The 14,029-nt window shown below is 46.5% G+C and overlaps 1 pseudogene; it reads left to right on the top strand.

Moving 5' to 3' along the window:
• The first annotated feature begins 11,366 nt into the window (after positions 1-11,366).
• LOC140270363 (general transcription factor II-I repeat domain-containing protein 2-like) lies at positions 11,367-13,545 on the top strand (annotated as a pseudogene).
• Positions 13,546-14,029: the final 484 nt, after the last annotated feature.

Below are 14,029 nucleotides of genomic sequence, written 5' to 3'. Positions count from 1 at the left end.
TCTTTTGATGATGTATGCTTGGGCATTCAAACCTACTTTTTGCCCGCTTTTCATTAATTTTGGGTGGACATTCACACCTTGTCACAGCCAAACACCTCCGCTCCCTGTTTTGATCATGTATGGTTGGACATTCGCACCTTGTCTCACCCGATTTTTGCAAACTATGGTCGGCTGTTCACAGCTTCCTCTCCACCATACTTGTATGGTGGGATATTCACACCCACTTGCATCCGAAGACCTTTTGTTGATATTTAGTCGGTCATTCGCAGCTTACCCGCTTTTTACAAACTATAGTCAGACATTCACACCTTGGTGCTGAACCACCTCAGCTCCCTGTTTTGATCATGTATGGTCTGGCAATACTACCTTTTCTTACCCGTTTGTGAGTAATTATGGCTGGACATTCACACCTACTTGCAGTCGAACAGCTCTGCTCCCGCTTTTGATTATGTTTGGTTGGATATTCGAACCTTTTCTTAACTGCTTTTTATAAACTTTGGTCGGACGTTCACACCTTCTTGCAGCCGAACACCTCCGCTTCCGCTTTTGATTGTATATATTCGGACATTCGAACCTTTTCTTAGCAGCTTTTTACAAACCATGGTTGGACATTTACACCTTCTTGTAGCCGAACAACTCCGCTCCCGCTATTGATTGTGTACAGTCGGGTATTTTAACCTTTTCTTACCCGCTTTTTACCAACTATGGTCGGACATTCACACCGTCTTACAGCGGAACACCTCCGCTCCCGCTTTTGATGGTGTATTGTCAGGCATTTGAACCTTTTCTTACCCGCTTTTTACAAACTATGGTCGGACATTCAAACCTTCTTGTAGCCAAAAACCTCCGCTCCCTCTTTTGATCATACATTGTCGGGCATTCGCACCTTTTCTTACCCGTTTTTTACAAACCATGGTTGGACTTTCAAACCTTCTTGTAGCCCAACACATCCACTCCTGCTTTTGATGATGTATGTTTGGGCATTCGCACCTTTTCTTACCCATTTTTCAGTAATTTTGGGTGGACATTCACACCTTCTTACAGCTGAACACCTCCTCTCCCGCTTATGATGGTGTATAGTCGGGCTTTCAAGCCTTTTCTTACCCGGTTTTTACAAATTATAGTTGGACATTCAGACCTTCTTACAGCCGAAAACCTCCACTCCCTCTTTTGATCATACATTGTCGGGCATTAGCACCTTTTCTTACCCGCTTTTTACAAACCATGGTCGGACTTTCACATCTTTTAGTAGCCGAACAACGCCGCTCCCGCTATTGATTGTGTACAGTCGGGTATTTTAACCTTTTCTTACCCGCTTTTTACCAACTATGGTGGGACATTCACACGTTCTTACAGCGGAAAACCTCCGCTCCCTCTTTTGATGGTGTATGTTCGGGCAGTCAAACCTTTTCTTACCTGCTTTTTACAAACTATGGTCAGACATTCAACCCTTCTTGGAGCCGAACACATCCACTCCTGCTTTTGATTATGTATAGTTGGGCATTCGCACCTTTTCTTACCCATTTTTCAGTAATTATGGGTGTACATTCACACCTTCTTGCAGCCGAACACCTCCGCTCCCTCTTTTGATCATACATTTTCGGGCATTCGCACCTTTTCTTACCCGCTTTTTACAAACCATGGTCGGACTTTCACACCTTTTAGTAGCCGAACAACTCCGCACCCGCTACTGATTGTGTACAGTCGGGTATTTTAACCTTTTCTTACCCGTTTTTTACCAACTATGGTCGGACATTCACACCTTCTTACAGCGGAACACCTCCGCTCCCTCCTTTGATGGTGTATGTTCGGGCATTCGAACCTTTTCTTACCCGCTTTTTACAAACTATGGTCAGACGTTCAAACCTTCTTGTAGCCGAACATATCCACTCCTGCTTTTGATGATGTATGGTTGGGCATTCGAACCTACTCGTTGCCCGCTTTTCATTAATTATGGGTGGACATTCACACCTTGTCTCAGCCAAACACCTCCGCTCCCTGTTTTGATCATGTATGGTTTGACATTCGCACCTTTGCTTACCTTCTTTTTATACTGATTGCTCAAGATTAAGTTGTTCTTTCTCAAACTACAAAATTTTTTTAATTGTTGAAACTTGATTTGAAGTGGATAAATAAGGAAGACAAACAGTTTTAAGTCAGGCTGATAGCAATTAATTTTATAGCAAAATCTGTATTTCGTTATTTGTCGAGAGATGCTTATTGCTGAAGAAGTTCTTTCTCATTCTACAAAGTACAACGTTGTTTATCATTGAAACTTGATTAGACATGAATAAATATGAAGGACAAAGCAGTCTTAACTTGGTTTGAGTTAAGGAATTCGTTTTATAGGAGAATCCGAATTCGTGCATAACTCGTAAAATAGAGCTTATTTTCGGATTCCTAAAGAATGAGTCTGGTTCTTTCTCATAATACAAAGTTTGTTGTTTATTGTTGAAACTTCATCAGACCGTTAGATATAGTCGGACTCACCTCGACGCACGGCTTGCGATCTGGAACCAGTACTCTTGAGAGGGGTTGGACTCTCTTCCACTCTGGAGTTGCCCGTGGTGAGAGGCGCAGAGCAGGTGTGGGCATACTTATTGCCCCCCGGCTGTGTGCCAGTACATTGGGGTTTACCCCAGTGAACGAGAGGGTAGCCTCCCTCCGCCTTGGGTGGGGGGACGAGTCCTGACTGTTGTTTGTGCCTATGCGCCAAACAGCAGTTCAGAGTACCTACCCTTTTTGGAGTCTCTGGGGGAGGCACTGGAGAATGCTCCTACCGGAGACTCCCTCATTCTGCTGGGGGACTTCAATGCTCACGTGGGCATGGACAGTGAGACCTGGAGGGGTGTGATTGGGAGGAACGGCCCCCCCGATCTGAATCAGAGTGGTGTTATGTTGTTGGACTTCTGTGCCAGTCATAGACTGTCCATAACGAACACCATGTTCAGGCATAAGGGTGTCCATATGTGCACTTGGCACCAGGACACCCTTGGCCGCAGTTCGATGATCGACTTTGTGGTTGTATCATCGGACTTGCGGCCGTATGTCCTGGACACTCGGGTGAAGAGAGGGGCGGAGCTGTCAACTGATCACCACCTGGTGGTGAGTTGGCTCCGCTGGTGGGGGAGGATGCCGATCAGACCTGGCAGGCCCAAACGTATTGTGAGGGTCTGCTGGGAGCGTTTGTCAGAATCCCCCGTCAGAAGGAGCTTTAACTCCCACCTCCGGCAGAGCTTCAACCATATTTGAGGTGGGGGACATTGAATGGGCCATGTTCCGTGACTCCATTGCCGAGGCAGCTGGTCGGAGTTGTGGCCGTAAGGTGGTCGGTGCCTGTCGTGGCGGCAACCCTCCAACCTGCTGGTGGACACCAGTGGTGAGGGAAGCCGTCAAGCTGAAGAAGGAGTCCTATCGGGCCTTTTTGGCCAGTGGGACCCTGGAAGAAGCTGATAGGTACCGACGGGCCAGACGGGCCACGGCTTCGGCGGTTGCTGAGGCAAAAACTCGAGCCTGGGAGGAGTTCGGTGAGACCATGGAGAACGATTTCCGGACGGCCTCGAAAAGATTCTGGTCCACCATCCGGCGTCTCAGGGGGGGGAAGCGGCTCACAGTCAACACTGTTTACAGTGCGGACGGGGCTTTGCTGACCTCAACTAGGGATGTTGTGAGTCGGTGGGGGGAGTACTTCGAGGAACTCCTCAATCCTACCAACACGTGCTCGGAAGAGGCAGAGTCGGAGAGCTCGGAGACGGGGCCTCCCATTTCTGGGGCTGAGGTTGCCGAGGTGGTTAAAAAGTTCCTCGGTGGCAAGGCCCCGGGGGTGGATGAGGTCCGTCCTGAGTTTCTCAAGGCTCTGGATGTTGTAGGGCTGTCTTGGCTGACACGCCTCTGCAGTATCGCGTGGACATCGGGGACAGTGCCTCTGGACTGGCAGATTGGGGTGGTGGTCCCCCTCTTTAAAAAGGGGGACCGGAGGGTGTGTTCCAACTATAGGGGTATCACACTCCTCAGCCTCCCTGGTAAGGTCTATTCGGGGGTATTGGAGAGGAGGATCCGTCGGATAATCGAGCCTCGGATTCAGGAGATGCAGTGTGGCTTTCGTCCTGGCCGTGGAACAGTGGACCAGTTCTATACCCTCGGCAGGATCCTGGAGGGTGCATGGGAGTTCGCCCAACCAGTCTACATGTGTTTTGTGGACTTGGAGAAAGCGTTCGACCGTGTCCCTCGTGGAGTCCTGTGGGGGGTGCTCCGGGAATATGGAGTGCCGGACCCCTTGATAGGGGCCGTTCGGTCTCTGTATGACCGGTGCCAGAGTTTGGTCCGCATTGCCGGCAGTAAGTCGGATACGTTTCCGGTGAGAGTTGGACTCCGTCAGGGCTGCCCTTTGTCACCGATTCTGTTCCTAACTTTTATGGACAGAATTTCTAGGCGGAGCCAGAGGGCGTTGAGGGTGTCCCATTTGGCGACCTCAGAATCGGGTCTCTGCTTTTTGCAGATGATGTGGTTCTGTTAGCGTCGTCAGGCCGCGACCTTCAGCTCTCACTGGAGTGATTCGCAGCCGAGTGTGAAGCGGCTGGGATGAGAATCAGCACCTCCAAATCCGAGACTATGGTTCTCAGCCGGAAAAGGGTGGAATGCTCTCTCCGGGTCGGGAATGAGATCCTTCCCCAAGAGGAGGAGTTCAAGTATCTCGGGGTCTTGTTCACGAGTGACGGACGAATGGAGCGGGAGATTGACGGGCGGATCGGTGCGGCACCTGCAGTGTTGCAGGCTCTGCACCGACCCGTCGTTGTGAAGAGGGAGCTGAGCCAGAAGGCGAAGCTCTCTACTTACTGGTCAATCTACGTTCCCATCCTCACCTATGGTCACGAGTTGTGGGTAGTGACGGAAAGAACAAGATCGCGAATACAAGCGGCCGAAATGGGTTTCCTCCGCAGGGTGTCTGGGCTCTCCCTTAGAGATAGGGTGAGAAGCTCAGTCATCCGGGAGGGGCTCGGAGTAGAACCGCTGCTCCTTCGCATTGAGAGGAGTCAGATGAGGTGGCTCGGGCATCTGGTTAGGATGCCCCCTGGGCGCCTCCCTGGGGAGGTGTTCCGGGCACGTCCCACTGGGAGGAGACCCCGGGGGAGACCCAGGACACGTTGGAGAGACTATGTCTCTCGGCTGGCCTGGGAACGCCTCGGCGTCCCCCCGGAAGAGCTGGAGGAAGTGGCCGGGGACAGAGACGTCTGGGTTTCTCTGCTCAAGCTGCTGCCCCCGCGACCCGACCCCCGGATAAGCGGCAGATGATGGATGGATGGATGGATATATCCTCCACCAACCAGACTTACAACCCCCGACTAGGGTAGCAGAATTTCTAAGCATCTGTACCCCAAAACTACTATCAAAAATATATAAATTATTGTCTAAGATAGATGACACAATGTCTCTTCCATCCTCAAAATGGGAGGCAGATTTATCCATCAGTTCTGGTCATAGCTTCTAACCACAAATATGTTTGAACACCTTCATAAAGACTCGAAATCCTAATTTACAGCTCATACAATACAAAATCCTTCATAGAACACACTATACAGGACAAAGGATGTTCAGGATGGGTCTAACACACTCAAACATCTGCTCACATTGCACAGATAACACACCTGATGATTATGCACACGCTTTGTGGTTTTCTGCGCCTGTCCAGAAGTTCTGGCTTGAAGTCTGTGAGGACCTATCAACATGGCTTAAGTGTAGCATCCCTGCATGCCCCACACTGTGCATACTGGGTGACTTAGACAACATCAACATGGAAATTAACTCAGCACATATGGTTGTCACAGTGTTATGTATCGCAAAGAAAACTATTCTCATGAACTGGAAAGCGAAGAACAATCTGTGTATTAACCAGTTTAGAAATTTTCTTTTAGATTATATTAGCATGGAAACAATGTCTGCCTCCTCAAAACATCAATTGGCTGAATTTCATTCTCTCTGGTCCCCTCTGATTAGTTTTATCACATAGTGGTGGTGGTGGGTTGCTGGGTGATGGTGGGTCTCAGGCCCGGGCTGCTGCGACTGGTGTGACCGGGTGGTTTGTTTGTTTGTTTTTTGTAGAGGTCCTCTGGGGTGGGGTTGGGTTGAGTGGGGTGGGGCGGGATGGGTACCTTCTGGGGGTACAGTAGCTCCCGGAATATGGTCGCTGCAGGCCCCGAGCCTGGTGGACATCAGGCCCTCCTGCCCATTGTTGGCTCCCAGGTAGCGGGGATGCCTATTGCAGCCAGTCCCTGGCTGCCCTCTCTGGGGGAGAGTAGCTCCCCCGGTATATATCCCCATACCCCTCTCCCTTCTGGCTCCTGTACACAGCACACACTCACACATGAAGGGTTTTGGGGGCGTGTGTGTTCGGTGGGGTGTAGTGGATGGGGCCACGTAGGTGGTCCCCTTTGGTTGCACTCTGCAGTTCCCTGCCCCTGTTTTAATTACACCTTAGACATTACTACTTATCAAATACACTCACACACACACATTAGGTCTTGGGGGGTGGTTACACTGAGTGGCATCTGGTGGGCGGGGCTCTTTGGGTAGGCTGCCCAGAGTGCCGCGCTCCCAGTTCTACAAGTTTGGCTGCCCCTCAATTTTAATTGCTCACTATTAGAAAATATTGAAGAGCCAGAAGGGTGAGGGGAGGGGTCTTCTTCGCACACCCCTGCTTCCTGGTGTCTGCTCGGGGCAGGAGGGGCCAGGAGGATTAATTAATTGTTCTGCTGGTTCGGGGTCTGTGGTGGCTGGGGGGTTGCTGGCCTCCTGGTGTGCCCGCTGCACTACACCCCAGCAGAGTCGAGGGAGGTAGGATGTGTGGATGTGTGGATGTATGGGACGTGAAAGTGTGTGTGGTAATGATTGGGCCTGGATCTGGGACTTGCTGTCGCCTGGCCTGCCTGTGTTTCTCCCGATGGGGCATCAGCGTTGCCTCTCCCCACTGCTCGCGACTTCACCCACCTGTGGGCACGTCTTGACTCCCAGGGCACTTGGCCAGGGGCGCTGGGGCAGGCGCTGACCCACTTTGTGGCTGTCTGGGGCGCTTGGCCCTCCTTGGTATTGGGTGGGGCCTCTGCCGGGGGGTTTGGGGGCGCTCGGGCTCCTGGGGCCCAGGTCCAGTGCACGGCCCATGTCTGGGCGGCTGGGGCCTGGCGGGGTCGGTGGGCTGTTGCCCCTGGTTCCCGGAGTGCCTCTGCCCTATGCTGATGGGGGCTCTTTCCGGGGGCTTCCTCTGCAGTCTTCTGGGTGGATGCGTGGTTGCCCCTGCGGTGGGCTGCCTGGGTTCTGTGCTCTGTGGGGGCTGCTGGTGGCCTGGGTCTTGTGGCCCTCTCTGCCTGCTTCTGATTGCTTGGGGGGGGGCTGTGGATTGTGGCCCTGTACGCTTATACACTCATAACTAAGCACGGTTATCATGTAGGTCCTGTGCCATGGGTGTTGCATGTTCTCACACACACACACACACATTCATTAGTCCAGTAGCATGGTCACTAAGCAGTTGATGTATTATCATGTCGTCTCAGGTCATCTATATCCACAGCTGTGTTGTATGCGATTGCCGCTTCTTGTGCTTGTTTTTGTTTGTTTGTGTGTTTGTTTTTTCTCTGCTTGTCTGCTTTCAGGTGCTCCTGGTGGCGCTAAGGCTGGATTCCCCTCAGAGGCCATGGATTGTTGTCTGTTTTGTTTTTTACAGGTGTAGCAGCTGGTTGTCTGGTTTTTGTTTCTATTTTTGTTCTGTTTCCTCTTCTTTCCTCTTCTTCTTTCCTTGTCCCCCGGTCCGGTTCAGTTCAGTTCATGTCATATATTGTAAACAGAAATAAATAAATGGGCATCAAGGGGAGCTTTACATTTATAAAACTTCCCTTGGCAAAACAAATCTGTTTGGCATCAAAGGTATTCAGACTACAATTCTTCTGACATAATGCTGAACAGGACAAGGGGAAAAAAAAGTAAAGAAGACAGTTCTGCTGAAAGCCAGGGATAGACCTGTTCTAAGTTCTATACTTTTTAAAAGGGGCGTGTTTATCAACTATGGAATTAGAAGATTTACAAAAATGGTCAAGTGCTAGATCTTCATCTGGGATTTTAACAGTGTCATATAACTATTCAACAGATCAGTTAAAAAAAAGCCTGCTCATGGAGATGTTTCAGGATCTGGATACCAAGCGTGGACCTAATGTTTTCATTTTTGCAATTCTGATACAGGCTATTGAGCAGTGATAACTAACACCAAGTTCAGATACTGCGGATTTTCTACCTTTGATTTGTTAAGATTGAGCCAATCAGGGACAACCTTGAAGGATCTCTTTGGTTTTGTAGGATCAGTAATTACCTGAGAAAGGTTGATATTGGTACACACCTTTTTTAAATGATCAGAGGCAGAGTTCAACTTGTTTAAATTAAAATTGCCACACAGAGATTGGGTTTAGGCCACATAAACACAGAATGACATCAACAAATATAAGAAATATTAAACATTTACACATAGATTTTTGAATATATGTAGAGGAATGATACTTTGAAATGTGCTCATTGCGGAGTTATGATCAGTTGAGTAATGAAGGTTGAACTATTCTGGGAAAGAGGTTCTATTCCCAGCATCATGATGGACACTTCTGATATAGAAGGTTTCGCTAACGCATTGGAATTGTTTTACTATTTTCATATGCATGTGCAATGAAGAATTGCTTGCTGCTGATAAATGCAAAGAAGAACAGCTTACACATAGATGCTCACATATAGGCTGCTGATTGCAATGAAGACCTGCTTATCAAGTAAAGTTCAATGTCAATGTGTAATATTCAATTAGGATTTGCAAAACAGTGAAGTTAAACAATGAATGGGTCCATAGTCGGTATGAGAAGACTACAGGAATATTTACCTGGGTGTACGTTCAAACAGAGATGAGAAAATTGCGATAAATAATTGTTTGTTTGTTTGTTAGTATGTATATGAATGTTATGTGTATAAACTGTGTTGAGTTATAGTTACTCAGTAGTGTCTCAGTGAAACAACCGACGGGGGAAGCCTTGCGGTGACAACAAAAGCAGTGTTTTACTGATCAGTCAAGTTGCTCCAGTGTACTCCATACAAACTGGTTGGCTACTGAAGGGATAGAAAATGGGGAATACTTGTTTTAAAGCAAACAAGGAATTAGATGGGAAAAATACATGTTTTAACGGGACCCAGACAATATTAAATACTCAGACAGATGGGAGAAGAAGTGTAGTTTTGTAGGAAATCACAAAATTATTACATAGAATTAGTGAAATCAATTGAAGAATGCCTTTCTGAAGAGCTGTTTACCACAGATGAGCAGCTTTGCGACCAAGCACATTGTAGATCGCTTTACTGCCAAAATGATCTAATTTAATGGATTGGTTTAGACATGCATAACAGCATTTTAAGAACAAAGAGAGAAACAAAAAGGGACAACGCTTCATGGTGGAAGGTGATGTATAAATAACTGTGTATATGATGAAGGGGGTGGCAACACCCATTCCGAAATCCCGCCATTCCGACATCCCGCTATTCCGACATCCCACCATTCCGACATACCACCATTCCGACAAACCACCATTCCGACATGCAAACGTCCCACCATTCCGACATCCCACCATTGCGACATCCCGCTATTCTGACGTTCAAATGTCCCACCATTCCGACAAGGCTTTCCGTATAAGGAAATGTGTGTTACTCAACAGGTGAGTCCCTTCTTTCTGTTCATGCAATTTATATGTTTAACATGTTTATAGACAAGCGTTATTAAAAACACAAAGTCTCGGCAACTGGAGGAGGAGAAGCAGTCCGCGGTGGTTTTCAATCACACACTCCAATGCCACTTGTTTCAACTTCCGAAAATTTAATCCAGGAAAAAAAGGCTTACAAACATGGACCAAAACGGCTCCATAACACGCACAAGAATCCAAAAGAAACGAAAGTTAACTAAAAGAAAGCAAATAAACAGTATGAAGTGGTCAAAATTGGTTTTACGCATGCCTATGTGCGTCTGGCACATGCGTCTTCGGGCTCTCCCACGTTGGTTTGTGGATGAAAGCTATATGTTCAGCTGTAATGTCATGTAAAAACAATCTCTACATGACATTTAGTCCCAGGTGTGACCAGTTAGGTCCTTAAGATATCAAAAGGCTGTATAAAGCTACAACCGTTGCGGCTGTGTGTTTGTGCCAAATACGCAAAACCCATCCGCGCTTCCCAAAATTGGAGTGAGTACTCATAAATCACGTGAATAACATGAATAAACGTTTTTACTGCATTTTGTTGTGTTTTATACGTTCTATGCTGTCATTTCTATCTTCTCCTATTGGCAAGGCAAGGCAGAGTGCTCGCAACTGTGTCCTGTGCAGTAGCCGTGATATCTGTAATTGCAATTATTACTTTTGCATATGATGACAGCGTGCAAAAGACGCATGGGCTCTGTGGAGAGCTCCGCTCCAGCTGGCTGCTGTGACAGCTCACTGACACTGTATTTCTGCTTAATCAGTTTCAGTCTCGCCAGAGTTACATTAATATCTGTATTTTTATATTTGAAATTCAGGGGATTTTGATAATAGATTATTAAAGTTTGTTTGCGAGGCTGTGGCCTCTGCATGTGCAAAGCTTGTGCGCCAAACTTTAGGGCGTATTTGCGCCGGCATATCATTAGTGCAAAATGTTTTGGGTAAAAAATAGGCTATTAAAAGGAACTGTCGGAATGGCGGTATGTTAAAAAAAAACAAAAAACATACCGCCATTCCGACCATAGGAGGAAAAAAGTGTCGGAATGGTAGGACGTTTGATAAAAAATTAAGTGTCGCCATTCCGACAATTGGAGACCCATGTCGGAATGGCGAGATGTCGGAATGGCAGCATGTAACCATGATGAAGGAGAGACCATTTGAGCAGCACAGCCATTTCGCAGCACAGGGACAGCAATCCAAGTTACAGGATCTCCCACGTGGTATCACCTGTCACATTGTGTCAAGGCATCAAAAGAAGAAAAAATCACCAAACTCAAGGACAAAAAGACAAAGACTCCGGTGAACGAAGACAGAGGACTGACAAACCAGAAATACAAAAGGATTCTCGATATCAAGATCCAGAAGAAGAGGCTAACAATGCCACGAACACTTACGATGCTGGGAATGATGCCAGCAATGAACAGAGAAGAAGATTCAGTGTCATCAATCTGCATTACGTGCCTCTAATGAGGGGGTGAATATAGAATCCTCAACGATTACAACGTCTCTGGGAACTGTGACAACAACAAGGTTTAAACCATTTTGATATATATTGTAACCTATTGTCTAAGGCATATGTGTCAAACTCACGGCCCGCGGGCCACATCCGGCCCGCCTTGTAATCATATCTGGCCCGCAAGATCATTTTACATTATCGTTATTCATGGCCCATCGATATGAAGCGCTGATAACACAATACTGCACAGAACTACAGATCCCATAATGCAACGCTTCAGCTGCCTTGCCGCGTACTTCTCGCGTCAATTAAGTCTAGCTATTACAAGATATCACGAAGATAGCCGTTAGCCGAAGATACCCCTCACGATGCCGAAGAGAAAAGTTGATTCTGAAAACAGAGCCTTTAATAACCGATGGGAAGCTGAGTATATGTTTAGTGACATTGCCGGTAAACCCGTGTGTCTCATTTGTGGAGCTAATGTGGCTGTAATTAAAGAATTCAATATAAGACGGCACTTTGAGACAAAACACAAGGATAACCTGAAAGACCTGGATTCAGAGCAGAAGAAACAGAAAACAGAAGAGTTAAAGAAGAATCTGGCATTCCAGACGTTTTTTACCCGTGCAAAATCACAAAGTGAAGCTGCTGTGAAAGCAAGTTTTATCGTGGCAGAGGAGATAGCCAAATCAGCGCGCCCATTTACGGAGGGAGAATTTTTGAAGAGCTGCATGATCAAGGTGTTCGACGTGTTATGTCCAGACAAAAAGCAGATGCTGGCAAATATAAGTCTGAGTAGAAATACGGTTACTGATCGAATTTGTGAGATGACCACTGATCTAAGAGCACAGTTGAGTGAAAGAAGCAAAGACTTTATTGCCTACTCTCTTGCTGTGGATGAACGTACTGATATGACTGATACTGCACAACTGGCTATCTTCATCCGTGGAGTGGACTCCAATTTGCGCGTAACGGAGGAAGTAATGGACATTAAATCGATGCACGGGACAACGACTGGAAAAGACATTTTTGAAAACGTATGTCAAAGTGTAACCGACATGAAACTGCCCTGGGACAAACTTATTGGACTTACAACTGATGGAGCGCCGGCTATGTGCAGTGCAAAAAGTGGACTAGTGGGAAGGATGCGAGTGAAGATGCAGGAGTAGAACTGTACTGGTGAGTTAACAGCATATCACTGCATCATACACCAGGAAGCACTATGTGGCAAAGTCCTGAAGATGGACCATGTGATGAGCACTGTAACGCAAACCGTAAACTTTATCCGAGCTAAAGGGTTAAATCACCGGCAGTTTCGGTCCTTTATGCGGGAGATAGATTCAGAGTTTGCCGACATTCCTTATCATACAGAGGTGCGTTGGCTAAGTCGGGGGAAAGTTCTCAACAGGGTTTTTGAGCTCAGCAACAAAATCTGTCAGTTCATGGACAGTAAAGGAAGACCGTTTTGAGGGATGAAAAATGGAAGTGTGAGTTGGCGTTTGTGGCTGACATAACAGCTCATCTTAACGCCTTAAATCTGCAGCTCCAGGGACGTGACCGCATGATTACTGACATGTATGACGCAGTGAAGGCATTTCAAGTGAAGCTGCTTTTATGGGAGACACAAATGCAACAGTGAAACTGGCCTCACTTTCCCTGTTGCCAAGTAATGTTGAACCAAGTCAGCACAAATGTGTTCCCCAAAACGGACTTTGCCGACAAACTGAGCACACTACGCGCTGAGTTCGCACGGCCTTTTAGTGACTTTGAAGCACAAAAAAAGAGTTTTGAGTTGCTTCGCAACCCATTTGCCGTCGATGTTGAAACTGCACCTGCAGAGATTCAGATGGAACTGATTGAGCTGCAGTGTAATGGGACACTGAAGGCAAAGTACGACACTGCAGGACCCGCACAGTTCATTCACTCCATCCCTACATCAATGCCTCAGCTCCGTCTTCATGCGGCTCGAACCTTGTGCATGTTTGGGAGCACATATCTGTGTGAGAAGCTCTTCTCAGTGATGAAGATTAACAAAACAGCACACAGAAGTCGTCTCACTGGTGAGCACCTGCTGTCCATCCTGAGAATCTCTACAACACAGGAATTTACACCAAACTTAAACGAACTTGTTGCCAAAAAAAGATGCCAGGTATCCGGCTGCGATCAGAGCATATAATCAGATCAGTCATAAGAGCAAAGAAAACTGAATGATTTAAATTGTTATTGCTGAAAAGCACACATTTTATGTATATTTCCAGGTTTTGTAGCATGTTCATATTTCTAACTTGTATAATTTCGACAGGATATATTTTTAAGGAGAGCAAAATCTTTTGGGATATTTAAGTTTATTTTTTTTATATACATTGACATAGGAGCAAAGGAATTTGAATGTTATATTTAACAAGATATTTTTATGCAGAGCAAAAAATTAAGTAATTTAAAGTTTAAGTTTATTTCAGAATAATATTCCTGTCTGTTTTTATTCATATTTATGTTCTAAAAACATTTAGTTTTGGTGTGTTAAATAAATGTTTATCCTGTTCGGCCCGCGACCTAAAGTGTGTTTTGAATTTTGGCCCCTTGTAGAAATGAGTTTGACATCCCTGGTCTAAGGAATAGTGCTGAAAATGAGGTAAATCTAATCCACCACTGTCCTTGGTCTTCTGTAGGGTTTTTAAACTAATACGTGGTGGTTTGTTTTTCCACAGAAATTTGGAGATGCATGAATCTAGTGACTTAAACCAAGTAGCAGATGGTTTTATGGGGATCATTGAGAACAAATAGTTAACTTTTGGTAGTATCATCATTTTAA

The sequence above is a fragment of the Leuresthes tenuis genome, unplaced genomic scaffold (assembly GCF_036924035.1).
Source record: "Leuresthes tenuis unplaced genomic scaffold, fLeuTen1.0.hap1 SCAF_15, whole genome shotgun sequence".
Lineage (NCBI taxonomy): Eukaryota > Metazoa > Chordata > Actinopteri > Atheriniformes > Atherinopsidae > Leuresthes > Leuresthes tenuis.
This window is presented reverse-complemented; position numbering and strand designations above follow the sequence as displayed.